Raw genomic sequence first — 17,161 nt, 5'->3', positions numbered from 1 at the left:
TATCTCATCTCACTTTCCACCTCAAACCTGTGAGGTAGACATGACTGATCCCCAACCTGTAGGTGAGGACCAAGTCTCCGAGATGTTGAGCAGCACGCTGGCAGTGACCTGGCACATTCATCTGCGAGTCTGACTTGCTTAGCTCCCTGTTCAGAGGAAGAAGAAATTGACAAGTATTTCTTTTTTTTTTTTTTTAATATTTATTTATTTTCGAGAGAGAGAGAGTGCACGTGCAGGGGGCAGGGGGCAGGGGGGCAAAGAGAGAGGGAGACACAGAACCCAAAGCAGGCTCCAGGCTCCGAGCTGTCAGCACAGAGCCCGACGCAGGGCTCGAACCCACGGACCGTGAGACCGTGACCTGAGCTGAAGTCAGACGCTTAACTGACTGAGCCACCCAGGCGCCCCAATAGACAAGTATTTCTGACGGCTGCTGTGTGGACAGGTTTCTTAGAAGCTAGGGCCCTTGTGATTTATATTCCATGGGGCCATCTGAGGAAGTTGTTTAGCTTCTGAGGTGATAGATGAGGGCAGAGCGTGGGTTGAAGGGTAAGTCAGGACAGTGTTTCTTCTCTGGTCCCCGTCAGGGACTCCACAGGCTGACTTCTGGGCTGTGTTTATATCATTATTTTTAAGGCACCAACACCAGCTCAGCAGCTTAAGCTTTCTCTTCCTTTAGCCATCCACCATGAGGAAAGAAGCCAAGAGAGAGTTTCCCCAACCATTTCCCTCTGCGCAGCTGATCCCAACTTGAAACCTAAGACCTGTAACACTGTGGCCCAACTGAAGCCTGGCTAAGCCGCTTGTCTTTAGACCCAGCAGGAAACCATTCCATGCTCTAAGTATCAAGACTCATCTCTGGGCCCAGGGGGCTCTGCTTCCACGGTTTGACCTCAGGGTGTTAGCTGGCTGGTGAAGCCCTGTCAGTAGTAATCCTGTACACTGGGACTGTCAGCAGCAGTTTACTGGAAAAGAAGGGGAGGAGGGATGCCTAGGATTTGCATGTTGAATTTGGGGCTTCTTCTTGGAAAGTAGTCTCTTTGGAAAAGGAAGATGGTAGAGGAGCTCCTACAGCATTGAAAGAGCTGCCTCCATTTGTTTCTCTGAGGGGAGTGATGATCCCTGCCCTGCCCTGCCCCCCACAACTGGGATTCCTGCTCTGGGCCCCAGAGCCATTCACCATCCTTTGTCCTGGCTGATGGAACTCTTCTATGGATGGGCACCGTTGGTAGTGAGCCCCTGGCTCTCTTGGCCACCCGCAGGTCCCAGGACCCTCCAATCCGATGCTCCAGCTTGATGACCAGACTCTGGCTCCATCCTGCCAGGCTCCGTCTGTCACACAGGCTGCACACATCAGCTTTGCTCCACTCTGCGTTTCTGAATTGCCCTCACTGGCAACTGTGCGAGCAATCCCCTCCCAGTGTCCTGATATCCCCTGGTTAATAAGCAGCTCACATAAAGACACCAAGGACTGCTGTGAGAGGGGGAGAAAAGCTGAGGTTCTCTGAAAACAGGCCAGGAAACCCTGGACTTGGCCCAGGAACTTGGTGGCTCTTTCTGTTCTCTGCCCTTTGGTAGCCTTCCGCACGGGTTATAGAAAAAAGAGAAGCCCGAAATGCTTCATCTGAAGCTGTACGGGACCACAAGGCGATGAGGTATTTATTAATCAATGAGACTTGCTGAAGCCTGAGGTCCTTTCCTGGACGATACCAGTCCTCTCTAGAAGAGAATAGATTTCTGCCCTTTATTCTTTCAAACCTATTTCTAGAAGGGTGTTAGGTCCTTGTTAATTAAAGCACTAATCATCCACTTCCCTCTCTCTCATCTTTCTGAGCTGCCCAGATGGCATTCTTCCCACCAACCACCCCCCATCTCCTGTACTATGTTTTATCCCCCAGAGTTTGCAGATGTCCTTGAGATGTCCCTGTGGAAGGAACTAGTGGGGAGTGTGTGCCAGACAGCCCCCCCCCCCTTATTGTCACTATGGTCTGAATCCAACCCATGAGGGCAGCTGGAGCCCTCTCCCTGGGACTGCCCATTGTCAAGGTCCTGGTCACCTTTAAAGCCTCCTGCAGGGATCCCCAGTGCCAACAGAGCCTTTTTCTGAAGCTCAGCACTGTGACATTTTATACTTGGAAATCCCTAGGCAAATACGTCTCACTTAATCCTCATCGAGCTGGCCCCCAGTGGAGACTCTTTTGGCCAAACTTATCAAGTATCTCTAGTTCTTGCAGCAAGTGTTCCCTTTGTCCCCGACATTGTGTTCAGGGCTTGGAATACAGCATAAACAAGGTAAGGTCCCTGTCCTTAAAGAGCAACCAGACTATCAAAGAAGCACACGCTATGGGCCCCTCTTATGTGGAATGCCTCAGACTCCTTTACCTTTCCAGGCTCTGGAGGGCCCCGCTCTCTGCCATTTACCAGCCTTGCGACTTCAGCTTCATTGCTTACCCTAAGCCTCAGGTTGCTCTTCTGTAAAATGGGGTCATTAATGGCATCTATCTCATAGAGACATTGTGAGGACTGAATAGAACCACTTCTTTCTAAGGCACTGAATACATACTGACTGTTAACTATTTTCCTCCTGAAGGTAGCATGAGCCGGGGGGAGCAGAGGAAGCAAGGCAAGCTGGGTCTGGTCCCCAGCTTGCAGGCAAAAATGCCTCTTCTTTCAGAGCATGATATTCACAGGTGATAATAATTTACTTAATTTGAGTAAATTGGCTGAGGTATGTCAAAATACCTAATATGTAGCAGGGGTTCACCATGTGTTAGTCTCTTGGAACGTCTTAAGGATCTGAAGACCCTAAAGCTCCAGGAAGCCAGCAGGGACTCGGAAAAAATGCCAGCGCCTCCCTTAGGACATGCCCCCCATTCTCCCAGTTGGTTCTCAAGGCTTGACCCTCCCCGACTCGGTTCTCATCCCGCCGGAGAGCTGTGCTCCGTGATCAAGCGCTCCCTCCCTCTGTCCTCTACACTTCTGTACTAAGTACCTGGAGGCCCTCGTCCTGTCCACACTCAAGCACCACTCTGGCCCCAGATAGCCGTCCACCTGCTCTAATCTCTCCCTGCAGCTCCATCTGCCCCTCTCCTCAGCCCCCACTTCATCCCTTGTCCCCCCAGCCCCTTAATCAAATTAAGGGAAAGAAGAGAGTTTAGATAGGGTTGCTAAATATATTTCTGTTCAGGGGAGGGAGGAAAAGGGAAGAGTTTGCAGGAGGAGGCAAGAGTGTGAAATTCCTTAATGGAATGTGCTCTGAGAGCCTCCTTTCTCTAGAATAAGCCCGGAATCACCTATCTGGATAGAGTTTTCTCTCTGGCCAAGTGCTTTCACAAACATTATCTCATTACGATACAGGCCCGGTGGCAGAGTGCCCACTCCCTGGAAAGGTCTGCCGAGGCCATCGTGCCTCACAAGCTGGCCTGACCCTGCTCTATATATTTCACAGGACACCCTGGCCCCACAGGGGTGACTCGGCTTTCTGTGGAGGATGACACCAACGGAGGGGCCGCTCACAGCTGGAGGTCACAGTTTTCCCTTTTGGGTCCCCCACCACCACCAAATCTGGAATCTTCTGGACATTTTTACTTTTTAAAAATTATAAAGTGCTGATTGTAGAAAATTTTAAAAATATACTAACGTAGGGGCGCCTGGTGGCTCAGCCTGTTGAGTGTCCAACTTTGGCTCAGGTCATGATCTCATGGTTTGTGAGTTCAGGCCCCACATCAGGCTCTCTACTGTCAGCCTTTAAGCATGGAGCCGGCTTCAGATCCTCTGTCCCTCTCTCTCTCTCTCTCTCTGCCCCTCTCCCTCTCTCTCTCTCTTTCTCTCTCTCTCTCTCTCTCAAAAAATAAATAAAACATTTTTTTTTTTTTAAGTTTAAGGGGTGGCTGGGTGGCTCAGTCAGTTGAGCGTCCGACTTCGGCTCAGGTCATGATCTCACAGTCTGTGAGTTTGAGCCTCGAGTCAGGCTCTGTGCTGATAGCTCAGAGCCTGGAACCTGCTTCAGATTCCGTATCTCCCTCTGTCTGTGCCCCTCCCCCGCTCGTGCTCTGTCTCTCTCCATCTCTCTCCATCTCTTTCTCCCTCTCAAAAATAAATAAACATTAAATTTTTTTTTTTTTTTTTGAAAAAAAGAAGGGACACCTGGGTGGCTCAAGTCAGTTAAGCGTTCAGCTCTTGGTTTCAGCTCAGGTCAGAATCTCACTGGTTGGTGAGTTCGAGCCCCACATCCAGCCCTGTGCTGACAGCTCAGAGTCTGGAGCCTGCTTGAGACTCTCTCTCTCCTTCTCTCTCTGCTCCTCCTCTGCTCTCTCGCTCTCTCTGTGTCTCAAAATAAATGAATAAACTTAAAAAAGAAAAGAAAATTTACTAACGTATAAAGAGGGAAACTAAAGTCACCCATAGTCCACAACTTAACTCCTGGTAATACCTTGAGGCAGCTCCTTTACGTGTTTCTGAATTGCACCCACGTCTCTGTGTATATGCGTGTGTGTTTGCGCAAGACGGACTTTATGCACACCCATTGTTTGTATCAGCGTTTATAATTAATGTGTTTTTGTGTTCTGCTTCGTCAGAAATTCTTCTGACATATTACTTTAAAACAGCATGAATTAGAATTTTTTTTCCTTATTAAAAAAGAATACATGTCCATTTTGAAATGATCACCGTTCACACTGATCGAGTCTTATGAGACTGGGAACCCCGCTAATCACTTTACACCCATTATCACGGTTCATTCTCCAAGCAGCTCTCCTTGGTAGATGCCGAGAAACGCCTTTTACAGAGAAGGGAGTGAGGCCTCCCTCCTTTCCCAGAGAGGTAAAGGAGCTCCTCCTGGCCAGCAAAGGGATTTCACACACAGGGTTTCATCAAACTGGCTACACCCGTGCCCTTATTTAAATTAGTGATGACATAATCGCCAATATGCATTTATGGTGATTAACCATTCCCTTTTGTTGGACATTTAAGGGTTGGGTTGGTGGTTGTTTTTTTTTTTCCTTTCATAATGAAGCAATGATAATCTTTGCATAAAATCATCTTTGCTCACATCTCTTGTTATTTCTTTAGAATCATTTCCTAGAAGTGACATTACTGAGTCATCCTTCTTGAAGTCTTGTTACTTATTACCAAGTGCCTTTCCGGAAAGCCAGAAGGCATTCCCAGCGTGTCTGAGGGTGTCTAAGACAAGGTCCTCTTTAAGAGCAGTGCAGTATGGTCGCTGCAAATTGTATGTCTTTGATTGGATTTACATTTCCTTGGTTACTAGTGAGGCTGGACTTACCTTTCACACATCTTTTAACTAGTCGGTGTAGACCCGTGAGTAATCGTCACACAGAGCAACTCGTCATTCCTGTCCATACTTCGTTCTTGCTCTCACGCTGTTGATTTTGCCTTTCAGTCCGGACCCAGATAACTTAGGGGTGCCTCCGCGAGGAAAATTGTTTCCTATTTGACATATCCAGAAGAACTTTGTTCTCAGTGAGGACTTGTGTCTCCATTTCGACCCATCACCTCAGCCCCTGCCACCCTGTCAGCTCCCTCAGAGGTGCCCCACCTCAGAAGAAAGGTCAGAGTTAAGATTTCCCTTAACTGAAACTCAATCTGCAAGCTCAGACCATTCTAGAAACAGTATAGGATTTTTCAGGAAGTAACTGAGCTAAAGCCAAAGGGCCCATGCACCCCACCTTCTCTTCCCAAGAAGTTTCAATTCTTTTTGTTCTCAGGGGAGACGAGAAAGGGAGGGAGGCCAGAAGAAGAAAAGGGGCCTTCTCAGGTGCCCCCTCACTGAGCTTCCTGATGGGAACCTCCTGGGCTCCTGGGTCCCTGAAGAGCCTGCGGTTCTCTGAGTCAGACAGGAATGCACCATCACCTCAGAGAGGTGACAGGTTGACAGGTCGTGTAATCCCCTTCCTCCCCCTGGAGGGTCAGAAGGACAGAAGGTGCAGCCCAGCACCCTGTGGGAGAGGGGAGAGGCAGGTGCCAGCAGGTTAGTCACATGCACCCATGGAGTCCAGAGGGATTTGCATGAATCCCTCACCTCAGACTCCAGTCCCAAATATCTGTTCCCATCGGGTGAGGCTCCCGGATGCCCGGACGCCTGGTACCCTGTCCTGCCTGCTGCTCCAGAACCACCCAAGGCTTCCTCCAGGCTGTCCTCCAAAGGGAGATTCCTTCCGGGGACTCCTTCCTCTGCCAGGCGCCAGTGTTGTGTTCCCATTTTTCTGCTCCTCACCTCCACTTAGGATCTTTGGCTCAGGTTGTTGGATGGTCAGTTCCTTCAGGTTTTCCCTGCATGGAGCCAGAGATTTTGAATGCTTGCAAGCAGGGGAAGTGAAGAAAGTGGGAATCTGGCAGTAAGACCTTTCGTCAGACTCTTTTTTTTTTTTAATATTTTAGTGTGCATCTCTAGAAATCAAGGACTCCCATTTATTTATTTATTTACTTACTTATTTATGAGAAAGAGAGAGTGTGTAGGGGAGGGGTGGAGAGGGAGAGAGAGAAATCAGAAGCAGGCTCCATGCCCAGCCCAGAGCCTGACACAGGACTTGATCCCATGACCGTGAGATCATGACCTGAGCCAAAATCCAGAGTCGGACACTTAACCACCCAACTGAACCACCCAGGTACCCTGCCTCAGACTCTTGACATACACAGTTCCTATATGTGTTTACATCAAAATCTTGTCTTTGGCTCTATTCTCTATTTTGAGTCATGTTCCAAAAGCCCCCCCACCACTACCTTCTGTCACTCTAGCCTATCCGAGCGTCAGAATATGGGTGGGGGTGCTGCACACCATGAAAATGCTGGCACTTGTGAAGCGACGGGAATTATGAAGTGCATCAGAAAGCTAAAGATGGCACTCCGCTTATGCTGGTAGGGCTTCAGTGGCATCCTCAACAAATGTCTGTGTACATCCTTCAGGTGGGGCAACAGTTAGAGTTAGGGAAGCAAAGATATAGAAGTCACGCTTCTGACCCTCACCAGATCATAACAAGATAAAGTCGGTCTGCAGGCCGAATGAGTGGTCATCCACAGCGCTGTACGAACTCCCAGGAAGGAGAACTCATACAGGCGAGGTGGCCAGGAAGTCTTCACAGAGGCAGCTCTTCAAGCTGGACTTTGAACTGAAGGCGAGAGTCAAGACTTGACAAGTGGCTCCCTGGAAGAGGACATCCCAGCAAGGCTGTAGGGAACAAGCTAAAACTCAGAGGTGGAAATGCAGCTGGCACCTTTGGAAATTGCAAGACCATTCTAGCTGCTCCAGAACACGCATGAAGGGTTCTGCATCAGTCAGGGCTCCCAGAGAAGCAGAACCAGTAGGAGATATATAGTAAGAATTGGCTTATGAGATTGTGGGGGCTGGTCAGGAAAACCTGAAACCCATAGAGAGTGCCACCAGAAAGGGGAGACTAGAAGGAAACTCTCTAGCAGGAACAGAAGCTGTTGGATATATATAGGAATTATATAGATATAGGTATAGATATAGATATAGATATAGATATATCATATCTATATGGTCTCATATTCACCTGTTGATGGACACTTAGTTTGTTTCCATGTCTTGGCTATTATGAATAATACTGCAGTGAACTTGGGAGTGCAGATATCTCAATATCCTGTTTTCATTTCCTTTGGATATATACTCAAAAACAGGATTGCTGGATCATATGATAGTTAGTTCTATTTTTAATTTTTTGAGAAACGTCCACACTGTTTTCCACAGTGGCTGCACCAATTTACACTCCCAACAGTGCACAAGGGTTCCCTTTTCTCCACATCCTCACCAACACTTATCTCTTGACTTTTTTATGACAGCTATTCTAACAGATGTGAGGTGATATTTCATTGTGGTTTTGATTTGCATTTCTCTGATAATTAGTGATTTTTAGCATATTTTCATGTACCTGTTGGCCATTGTATGTCTTCTTTGAAAATCTGTCTACCCAACTCCTCTGCCCTTTTTTTAATAGGATTGTTTGGGCTTTTGCTATTGAGTTGTGTGAGTTATTTTTATGTATAGATATTAACCCTTCATGAGACACATGGTTTACAAATAGTTTCTCTCACTCCATAGGTAGCCTTTTCATTTTATTGATGGTTTCCTTTGCTGTGTAGAAGCTTTTTAGTTTGCTGTAGTTCCAATTTTTTTATTTTTACTTTTGTTGCCTTTGTCAAGACTGGTGTCAAGGAGCTTACCCCTTATGATTTCTTCTAGGAGTTTTATGGCTTCGGGTCTTGAATTTAAGTCTTTAATTCATTCTGAACTGATTTTTGTGTATGGTATGACACAGGGGTCCCAGTTGCATTCTTTTGCATGTGAGTGTCCAGTTTTCCCAACATCATTTATTGAAGATACTGTCCTTTCCCTGGTGTATATTCTTGGCCATTTTGTTGTAAATTAATTGACCAAATTTGCATAGATTTATTTCTGGGCTATCTATTCTATTCCATTGATCTATGTGTCTGTTTTTATGCCAGTATAATGTGTTGATTACTTTAGCATTGTAATATAGTTTGAAATCAGGAAGTATGATGCGTACATAAAGTCAACTGATCATGAATGTCAATCACATCTACAAAATACCTTCACAGCAACAACTAGATTAGTGTTTGATTGAATAACTGGGAACTGTAGTCTAGCCGCACTAACACATAACACTGACGATCACAGGTAGCAATCAGAAAGGAAAATAGAGAGAATGAGGTCAGCATGGTTTTTCAAAGCCTGAGGCTCATATACATGAGTAAACTTAAAATTTCCTCCCAATCGAGTTAGATTTCAGTTATCTTTCTCTATTCCCAAATTCTCCAACTGGGTATCTCTTCAGTGGAATCTTAGGGTCTAGAGAGGAAAATTAGGTTCATCATGATCCCTTTTTAGACCTGAAACATCATTTTTCCAAGGCTAAACCAGATAGGTTAGTTAATATGTACAGGTTCCAGCCTACCCATGTTTCTAGCACACATAGCACCAATAAGCACTAGGCCTGAGAATTCGTGGGTTAAGAAGGAAGACTATTTCAAAGTTTTCTCTCTCTCTTCCACTCTGTCCATCACTGAAACTAAGGTTCCAGAGGGCAAGAATAATGTTTGAAGGTATTTGTGTCTCCTTCCATACCTGCCACCCTTCCCCAAAAGTCTAAGATGGACCTCTGAACACCCAACAGGTCAAATCTACAGCTGAAGCCCAATGAATTAGGCATAGGTGGGAAGCTGCTGGTGCCACAATGACCCTGGTTAGATGATTCAGGATTCACCAGCTCAGGACTAGTAATGAGCCGGTTTGCTCATTCCTGGAATGGTCATACAGAAAAAGAAAGACTAAAACTCTCTGGTCTGATATGGAGCTTATGTGGGAGATCTGAGGGAGGACTCTATCCATTCTGTGACTTGGGAATTGAATCATGCATGACTCTGGGCCTTGCCCTGTAAGAGTTTGGTGCTCTTAATGCCTTAGAGCCACAGGTGACCCTGGGGAACAGCCACGAGGAAGCTTCCACTGAAAGTTTACATCTGTGCACCTGGGCTTCTGAGACCTGGTTCCATCCACGTCAGTAGCTTCAAGAGCAGAAAAATGACAGAATGAGGCTGATGAACTCCTTCTGACAGTTACATCTGCCTTTCTGGAAGAAAGAGGAGGAAAATAAGAAACAAGTGGCAATGCTTCCCAGATTTAGAAAGTAAAAAAATAGCCAACATGGCATCTGAGATGCTTTGGTCACTGGGATCTTGGGTCCTGTGCCTGAGCCCTGCTCCATCTGGAATCACTCTCAAAGGCCTGACCTAGGGGGTAGAATGGGGTGGCCTAACCTAGGGGGTGGAGTGGGGTGGAGCTGCCAGAGCCCAGAGCACCTAGTGTAGCTACAGTTGAATTAGCAGAATAGAGAGCATAGGTTAAAGGTGGGCTCACCAAACTGGTATTGTCCTCAAGAGCAGGACAGTACAGCCAGGATCAAAATGATATGGAGCAGCCTCTAAGAAAAACAGTATGGAGATTCCTTAAAAAAAATTAAAAATAGAACTACCATATGATCCAGCAATTCCACTTTGGGTATATATCCAAAAGAATTGAAAACAGATCTTGGAGAGCTATTTGCACACCACGTTCCTCGCAACATGTTCACAATGGCCAAGAGAAGGAAGCAACCTAAATGTTCACCAACAGATGCGTGGAGAAAAAAGATGTGGTGTATACATGCAATGGAATTTCATTCAGCCTTAAAAATAAATAAATAAATAAATAAATAAATAAATAAATAAATAAATAAATAAATAAGGAGGGGCACCTGGGTGGTTCTGTCGGTTGAAAGTCCAACTCTTGGTTTCAGCTCAGGTCATGATCTCACGGTTCATGAGTTCGAATCCCACATTGCACTGTCAGCGCAGAGCTTGCTTGGGATTCTCTCTTTCTCTCTCTTCCTCTGCCCCTCCCCTGATCACACACGCACACTCTCTCTTACTCTCTCTCTCAAAAATAAATAAACTTAGAAAAAAAAGGGAAATCTTGTCATATGCTACAGTGTGGATGAACTTTGAGGGCATTATGCTAAGTGAGATAAGCCAATTGTAAAAAGACAAATACTGCATGATTCCACTTCTATGAGGTATCTAAAACAGTCAAACTCTCAGAGAGTAGAATGGTAGTTGCCGGGGTCTGGGAGGCTGGGGACAAGAGGGGAGTTGCTGTTACACTGGCATAGAGTTTCAGTTTTGCAAGATGAAAAAGTTCTAGAGATCTGTTGCACAACAAAGTGTACGTAGTTACTACCATACACTTAAAAATAGTTAAGATGGTAAATTTTATGTGATGTTTTTGACTGCAATTAAAAGAAAGGGGGGTGTGGCACTATAAAACCCAATTATGCATGTGCTAAGATTAGCTCAGTAATGAGTCTTGAAGTGGAATCCTGTCTGCTGTGCGGGGTACCCCATACACGGCATGGCAGGCCCCCTGCCCAACCTCACCAAGCCACCTGGTCCACCCAGAACACATTATCTGGAAGAACAAAAGCATCATCTTCATATACATTGGCCATTTCCCATGATTCCTCCAAGCTGATTTTGTTCTAGTATTTTTACAAATCAGTGAAGTACTTCTCTCTAATAATAATGGTAATAACCAGCATTTGCTCAAAACTTACAACAAAGAAATTACATTATATATGATGAGTAAGATGAAAATTAACTGTAGTCAAGCCAATCCCCAAAAGCCCTTTAAATTGCCAACAAAATACATATATATATATATATATACATATATATACATTATATATATACATACATATATATATACTATATATATATATATATATTAGTGTAAACAACCCTCCTATATAGTAGTTCTTATACAAACTAAACTGTTTGAATTATTGTGGTAGCTCAGAGGAACCAAAAGGAAAGTATATACGCAAATGTCTGGAGTCACATCATTTCATAACTATTGGTGGTGGGGGGGTGCTGGCTAGTGAAAAGTTTATGCTGATCTGCGGGTTTTACTCGGTTCTCTCTTTTTTTATTTTTTAAAGTTTAAACCTTTATTTATTTTGAGAGAGAGAGGGAGAAAGAATCCCAAGCAGGCTCCATGCTGTCGGCGTAGAGCCTGATGTGGGACTTGAACCCACAAACCCTGAGATGATGACCTGAGCTGAAATCAAGAGTTGGACACTTAACTGACTGAGCCACCGAGGTGCCTCTTGTTTCTCTTTTAATATTAAGGCTCTATAAAAACCTGACAATTGAGAAATTGTCATCAGCCAATATTCCCACAGTGCCAAATCCCATGGCAATGCTTTCTTCAAGGTACGAGCAGCCTTCACAGTCTGAAAGAGGAGGTGGGACCTATCACACAAAGATGAGTTCTCTACGGTGCAAACCAGTCTATTTCCAGGCACCGGCAGTGCAAAATTTGGCAGCCCTAAATGAAGTCACATCAATTTTGGAAGCAAGGGGGAAAAAACAGCTAAGTGTTTTAGGGAAGAGAGAGAAAGTGAAATCCTCATCTTTGATTTGGTCTGGGAAATCCGACATTGTAAACTTAATAATATGGATTACAGAGGAAGGGGAACAATGAGGATTTCAGCTTTTCCTGTGTTGTTCTACTTATTTATTTCAATATATATATAATTAGAGAGCAAGAAAAATGAAGTAGCTGTAGATGTAGATAAAGATATAACTAAACCTGAAGTTTTTTTTTTTTAAAAAAAACAACATAATTGTGAGTAAAAAAAAGCAATATGCAGGAAACACACAGAATTGGTGAGGTCTGTATGTACGATTAGAAAATGCAAAACAGTACAGTTTGCAATATTGCTTATGGAGATACATACAGATATTTATCTTTGGTAAAAATATAAAACTGTGCATGAGGAAGACAAACTCTGAGTTCAGGACAGAAGTCTCCACTGAGAAAGAAAGGAGGAGGAATTCACAGAGCTCACAAGGACTCCGATTGTGCCAAGCGTGTTACCTTTCTTCAAATGGATGATGGGTATATGAGTGCTTATTATATAATTACTGTACTTTTTTATATGTCTGGCATATTTCTTACTAAAAAAAGGAACATATGAAAAATATGAAGCCTCTATATACTCAATAATGTTAGCAGATGTGTTTATTGTTGTACGATTGACCCCAATGATTTGTTTCAAGGAGGCTGGATCTTAAGAGGAGCCTAAGATAAAGGTGTGTGTCTGTCCACCAGCTCTACCAAGTGCTATGCTACACACTTCACTTGAGGAAAGCTGCCTGAGGTAGGTTCTATTTTCCACATCTCACCAAAGAGGGACTAGGGACACCGATTAAGTAGTTTGCCTAAGAGCATACATTCCTCACCAGGTGGCTGCAATTCCCTGAATCTGTTTTCCTACAATTTCCAAAAGGTGGTATTTTGGAAGACCTGTGATAACTCTGAATCATGAAACTGGAGGAAGAGAACAAATCACAAGTTAAAACATACCTAACGTCTGCCAGAAAGTACCCGCTGAGAGCATCATTAGCCTGAAGTCTGGATCTAATGCACTAAGCCCTTCCCTTCCCTCTTAACCCCAATCTCTTTAATTGACATTTAGTTGCCTGCGGTCAGATCTCTTTCAGTCCCCGTGTCTACAGGCTCCTGATCTTGGGCGACTGGGACAGCTAGACCTATCTTTTCTTAGGCCCACTCTTGCTTTATTTCCCTTTTTTTGGTGTGTGCATACTGCTTTAATTGGGCAATCATTATGCCATTCTACCATTAACGTCGGTGGGGAACTGAGTAATCAAACTCTCAATTGTAAACTTCGGTAAGATAAGGTCAGCAAGACGTGTGGTCCTGAGATGGCACCCCGCACCCGCAAGGGAAAATGACTCTCGGTGGCTCTCATTGTTTTGGGGCTTGTTTGCGTTGCTGTGCACTTGTAATGGAAAACGAATAAAAATAAAAATCCCGGGGCCCATTTTGGCGCGCGCTTGGGAAGTTAATCCCACTGTCCTGGCAGAATTCCAGCTCAGGTCACTGCATTCTGCTGGCGGAAGCCGCCTCATGCGGTTTTCAGTGGATGTCACTTTCTTCTTTGCATCCTTCTCAGGGCTCCGTGTGCAGCGCATTCAACAGCTGGCCCTTCCCCACCTGCAGGAGCTACAGTTCTGCAGAACTCAGAATGACCCCTGCCTCTTCCCCGGGCAGGAAATTAACCTGCTCCAAGGACCAGCCACTGAGATATTTGCTACAGTCAAGATCTATATGAATGTGTCTTTCTCTGAGTGCCTTTAAACAGCCACAGAATCAGATTACTCTCCTTAAAAGATTTTTCAAGGAATCACACAGTTTCTTACAAGTCTCTAATGCATATACTCCCTCCATTTGTTTTGTAACGTTTTGTTATGCAAACTAAAAATGTCTCCTTATCTGAAGTACTTAGAAATTTATCTCCCTTCCACCCATATACGCTTATTGTTGCTGCTTTTGTTTTCACAGATTTTTTTTTCTAGTGTGTAACTCTTTCCCCTATGAAATGTATTGCATTTTATGGTGCGAGGAATGGTTCTAACTAGTTGTTCCCCCATACAAATAATCTTCTGTTCTTAACAATGTTTACTGAATGGCAGTTTCCAATTGTGTGTCTTGCGCACATGACTTAAACCTGTCTGACCATCAGCTTTCAGGATCTGGGGAGATAGGAATGACACCTACCTGACAAGCTTATCCCAAGGATGGAGTAAGCCAGCACGTGAAAAGGTCCTAGCACGTTGCATGCATGGCAGATATGTGTTTAATAAATGATGTCTTCCTTTTAGTCTCCTTTCCTTCCTTTTTGTCTGCATCCGCCTATTTTCTCCTAGAGCCCTTTTATGTACCACTGAAATCAAGCGTCTCTAGAATGATCCAAATGTTGTCTATCCCAGGTTATATATTAGGAAGCTACTAAGTAGAAAGGTTGGGGGAAGTGGAGGAGGTAGAGGGCAGTGAAGACACTTTTCTTCAAGGGACCCCACCTAACAACACTTGCACTTTCTTTGCTTGCAAATGACAGGCTGTTTCTGCAGACTCCTCTGTCCCCACGTCAGAGGATCCCTCTTAGAGGCTGCTCTCCTGAGGCCTTAAAATGCTCCCCTCCCCAAGTTGCCATGTCAGATGTTTAAGGGAAATCTGATTTTTTAAGGACAAGGCTCTATGTGTGGGTTGTTTTATTTCGGGGGTAGGGTGGGGGTAGGAGTTGGCCATGGGTTTGCTGCATTCCAGGAAGAGGGAGGACTCTGCTCTCCTCCGATGAGTCATGGAAGAGAAACGTCTAATGTTTGCAAACATCTCCAGCCAAGCCTTTGCTTTCTTGGACTCCACCCATCCCCCCCACATCTGTGCAGATTGGACCCACCTGAGAAGATTCAAAAGCGAAGCTTGAAGGCTAAAGCAGAGGCTGTGGATTCTACCACCATTTGAAACGGAAAACCACTAAGGGAAGGAAGGGGAAGCAGTACCCTTGTATCTGGACTCCAGCATGTGAGACACGGGACAAGACCTTACATTGGGTGTATCTGTCTCCAAATCAGGACATGATCTGGGTGGTGCAGGAGCACTGAGTGAATGAACAAGGCTGTCCCAAGAGGCATCTGCAAAAGGACTGGGAGACTGAGAGAAGCCTCTGGTGGGAGAAAGGAGCAAAGGGGATTGCAGAGAAGAAAGCAAGGGCTAGGAAGAGGGGAAGCCTTGCAAGTGGGAGAAGCCAGGAGCTGCTGCTTTCGGGGGAGGATGAAGGCCGAGCGGGCTGGTGAGAGACCGGAGCAGGCGGGGGTGTGCGGGCGAGGACCATCGCCTCAGCCTCGGCAGACTGCTGGAGCCAGATGGGGCTCATGATGCATCCTCCCAGATGGAACGGATCAGGCTCGTCAGACATGCTTCCCTCAGGATACACAGTGTCCCCCTCCCTCCCCCTCTCTGAAATCAGGAGAGAATCACAAGGTGACTTGGGAGGGCAGCCAGCCTCCAGGGATCTTGTGTGAACTATCAGGTAACGACAGCGGGATCACAATAGGAGACCTAAACATGCCTCCACCACCACCACCCCCTTTTTTTTTCTATTGTGGGACATCAAGGGAGCAAGCTCATGAGCTTGGGAACAAAGATCCTATTCTAGGAATTTGTCCACTGCAACCCTACCCGGCACATTCGCAAGCCTTGGATTTCTGCCCGACGGAAACTCTACCTGCTCACTGTGCCCCTACCACCGCCAGAGCAACACCCTGGCACCTGGCAGGGAAGGGAGACTCTGAGTGGCTCATCATTTAAAATTAAAAATCACATTTAATCACTGTTCATTTTTCTACCAGGCTCCGAAGGCCCTGTCGTCTCTTCATTTTAAACATTTTGCTGTTCAAGATCTGAGCACCTTGGGGGGTGAGACAGGAGGGCAGTGGAAGAGAACTTTTGAAATCTTTCCACAAAAATCAAAGAACAAACCGACTGGAGGGAAAAATAGCTGCTATATTTAAACTACATTATCCCATCAGGGAGTTATGGTTTTGAAAACCATTCCGCAGTACTTTGTTTGGCACTGATGCATGGTTTCTTGTCTTTAATTTTTTTTAAAAATGGCAACATTTTTTTTTCCCAGAGCAGTAATTGCAAAGGAAGCGAAGGGCTTCGTGAATTAGTTTGGGAGATATGTACCGAACACCTGCTACAGGCCCCGCATCACGCTAGGCACTGGGAGGACAGAGTAAATGAGGGAGCCCTCAGGTCCTCAAAACAAATAATTATCATACATTCATTCATTATTGTGCATATTTTAAGTACACATGATCTCTGTTCTCCTGGAATTTTTTAAAAATAAGTTTATTGTGTGTGTGAGAGAGAGAGAGAGAGAGAGCGCGCGCGGGCGAGCCAGGTGGGAGGGGCAGAGAGAGCAAATCCAATGCAGGCTTCGCACTGTCAGGGTGGAATCCCGCCGGGTGGGGGGCAGGGCTTGAACTCACAAATCGTGAGATCATGTGACCTGAGCCGAAATCAAGAGTGGACGCTTAACCGACTGAGACTCCCAAGCCCCCCTCTCCTGGACTGTATAATTTGGTGGAAGAACACAGACAGCAAACAAGTGACTTGGTTGATAAGCAGAGTGAAAGAGTACCATTCACATGTGCATTTGCCAGTTTGCTGTTCCTTCTGTTCCAAATGCTGTTCTTCTCAGCTCTGACTATGCAAATGGCTATATATTATTCGTGTGCTCACTTCTCAGAGGGAGGTGACCATCCATCCCACCCCCCTATCCCCCAACTGTCACTCTCACATGTGATTCCATGTCAAGGTCAAATGGCAAGATCAGGTAGACGGGGGTACAGGAGTCTGGATATACAAATGTGTCTGTCATCAATATTTAGGTGGAATTTAAAGCAGTGGGCCTAGGGGTGCCTGGATGGCTCAGTCGGTTAAGTGTCTGACTCTTGATTTTGGCTCCAGTCATGACCTCACGGTTCGTGAGATGGAGCCTCATGCTGGGCTCTGCGCTGACAGTGCGTGCTGACAGTGTGGAGCCTGCTTGAGATTCTGTCTGCCTCTCCCTGGCACTCACTCTCTGTCTTTCAAAAATAAACATTAAAAAAGAAAGGAGTCAGATGCTCAACAGAAAAAAATAAGCAAATAAAGCAGTGGGCCTAAGGAAAGACTGTGGATTGAGAAACAATGTCGCAC

General features: G+C 45.4%; 1 long non-coding RNA gene across 1 annotated transcript in view; it reads left to right on the top strand.

Moving 5' to 3' along the window:
- LOC115498800 overlaps positions 1-14,032 on the top strand; it is a 29,320-nt gene extending 15,288 nt beyond the window's left edge. Inside the window, exons 3-4 of the long non-coding RNA XR_003963960.1 lie at positions 12,649-12,749; positions 13,566-14,032. This is a non-coding gene — a long non-coding RNA (uncharacterized LOC115498800). The remainder of the gene's footprint in view (positions 1-12,648; positions 12,750-13,565) is intronic.
- Positions 14,033-17,161: the final 3,129 nt, after the last annotated feature.

Source organism: Lynx canadensis, chromosome D3 (assembly GCF_007474595.2).
Source record: "Lynx canadensis isolate LIC74 chromosome D3, mLynCan4.pri.v2, whole genome shotgun sequence".
NCBI lineage: Eukaryota > Metazoa > Chordata > Mammalia > Carnivora > Felidae > Lynx > Lynx canadensis.
The sequence above is the reverse complement of the archived record's forward strand: the minus strand, read 5'-3'. Positions and strand labels throughout refer to the sequence as shown.